Below are 2822 nucleotides of genomic sequence, written 5' to 3'. Positions count from 1 at the left end.
CTTAGACTGAGACGCCAACAACCTAATAAGGTTCTTAAACCACATAAAGTGGGTATAATCATGCTGTAAATAACATTAAACAAGTTGGTAATGATGATGTGGCCACAAAATGGTGCGGGGTGATCGTTGGATTCTGGACAAATCACCATTTCAACCAATCAACCAAGAGTGAACTGGAAAAGGTTATGCTGGGCTCTTTCGATCCTTAGAGAATGAATAGTATAACTTGGATTTTAAATCACTGAGTTGGTGGCTAGCTACTATCGAATCTCCCTGCATGAAACAGCAAAATCATAGAAAAATGTTTTCCTAATAGCGGTCGTCCCTCGGCTGGCAATGGCAATCCTCCGAGTGTATTTCTGACATGAAAAAGCTCCTCATAAGAAATACCTGCCGTTCGGAGTCGGCTTGAAACTGTAGATCCCTCCATTTGTGAAACAACATCAAGTACACACAAATAGGAGGATCACGGCCAAACACCTAACAGAAGGGTGTAAGCGTCCATTATACTTATGTATTTGTATGTACTCGTATAAATATACATACCAAAATTTAAAATCAAATACTAAAAACATGAATTAAGAAAATACATTTTTACCCACAACATACAAATTTATGAATGCAGCTGCATATAAGACCTTTCCACCGCAATTTAATGCTTACATAAATGTTTATTTGTGTTCAGTATTTGGCAAAAATGTATAGATTTACACAAAAATTGTCTTTGTGATCGGTAAATTTTTGTTGATGAATTGCTTTGTTTTACTACTCGCTCCATACGGGAAATATGTTTGTATGTGCATGCCTGTTGTTATTGAAAATTTAAACCATGAAAATTTACATATTTTACGCTACACAAGCGTGCAATTTGAGACACTCACATCGAAGCTTCGACACTTTGTCACTTTTGGCTTCTTTTTCATCAACTCGTCAGTTCATTCAACGCACTCTTCTTAATTGTTATGCTTCTGTGTTTGACATACAAGTTTTTTCGTTGATGTTGTTACCGAATGTATCGCCGGCAAATACAAGTACAACAAAACAAAACCCACCCAGCAGTGAAAAGCTGACTCAGTGAAATACATTTTTGGTTGATTTTGTCAATCGCAAACTATCATACTTCGCTACTCGTATCGGGAGTAGAGCCATTTGACTTCAGGGCGTGACAGTTTGAAAGCAAGAAAGTATAAACACCCATTCTTCTGGCATATTGCGGTCAAATTCTGAATTTATTTGTCAAGTTCATGGATTTTCAATATTCAAGTAAATCTTTGAGTTCAACTCATACTAGAAGTATATTGAAGATTCAACCCGCGAAAAAACTGTAGCATCTCAACATTTTGGCAATTTGTGACCATTTATTTGTCTATTTTTTAATTTCAATTATATAAAATATAGTTCATTTTATAGCAAAGGCTATATTAATTCAAGTTTCAAACCTTGTAGGTAGGTTAAATGGATGAAGTACCACTCTGATACTCCCCAAGTAGCACTAAAGCGCCGCCAGCCAGAGCTGTTGACGCAGTGGAGAAGATTGATGGGATTTAGGTTAGAGCACTGCCCCAGACCGTCGAAGAAAGGAGCGTCCAGTGACCTTAATCGTCTGGCTGCCAAACCCAGATATTTACAGAGAAAGTGCTCAACAGTTTACTTTTCCGAAAGGTCCCCACAGCTTCTGCAATGAGAACTAAATGGTAAACCTAGCTTTTCCGCGTGTGTGCCGATCATCCAATGACCGGTAACACACAACTACGAGTTTGGAAATTCAATGGCGTTGAGTCTCCAGGACTTTCTGAATCCTCCATCTATTGTACTAGTGCCAAAGGGCTTTCGAAATAGCACATGAAGAAATGGAGCTCCATCTTTTCTGCGCTTTACTGAGAAATAACGTGTGCAATTTCTCTTTAACAACTGTCAGAGGAATGCCGATGCCTGAGTGAGGGCTCTCTGAGCCCTTCTGGGGCTCATCAGTGGTATTCGGGAGTTTTAGGGGAATATATAAATTGGCTCATTTGGAGAAAACACCTAGTCTGACTCCTGATTCCAACTTGGAGCCGTCGGCGAAGACATAGGTACCAGCTCCGATGCAGATATTCACCTCATTTCAATCCTGCCTACTTGAAAAGATTGCCCTGACACGACCTTCAAACTCCAGTCTGCGGATAAACAGATCTGCCCGAAGTCAAACTTTGTACAAGATTTATAAATACTCGACAATTTTCATAAAATTTTGAAATATTTAATCAGGTTAAAAAAAGGTGGGTACGCTGTTTCATAGCCAATGGTGGTGCAATAGAGAGTTGGCTTGAAGTAACCTAAAATTTTCGTTGATTTTTAGTAATTTTTTTCCTGCGATGTTGCCTATTTTCTCCAAATAACAAATGCACAATATTTTGAAATGTATGTCTGAAACAAATCATAAAAAACCAACGGCTTTTTCTGTTAACTTCAAATTTGCATTTATATATGTATGTATATAATTGGCGCGTACACCCTTTTTGGGTGTTTGGCCGAGCTCCTTCTCCTATTTGTGGTGTGCGTCTTGATGTTGTTCCACACATGAAGGGACGTACAGTTTCAAGCCAACTCCAACCGGTTTTTTTTTTTTTTTGATGAGGAGCTTTTTCATGACAGAAATACACTCGGAGGTTTGCCATTACCTGCCGAGGGGCGACCGCTATTAGAAAAAAACGTTTTCTTCATTTTGGTGCTTAACGGAGATTCGCACCTTTCGTAAAATATTCTTGTTGTTCTTAAGTATTCTAGTAGTAGCTCCTTCTTTCTCAGTGCATCGGTTTAAGCTTCCTAAGTCCACTATTTCA

This window comes from Anastrepha ludens, chromosome 2 (assembly GCF_028408465.1).
Source record: "Anastrepha ludens isolate Willacy chromosome 2, idAnaLude1.1, whole genome shotgun sequence".
In the NCBI taxonomy this organism is placed as follows: domain Eukaryota; kingdom Metazoa; phylum Arthropoda; class Insecta; order Diptera; family Tephritidae; genus Anastrepha; species Anastrepha ludens.
The sequence above is the reverse complement of the archived record's forward strand: the minus strand, read 5'-3'. Positions refer to the sequence as shown.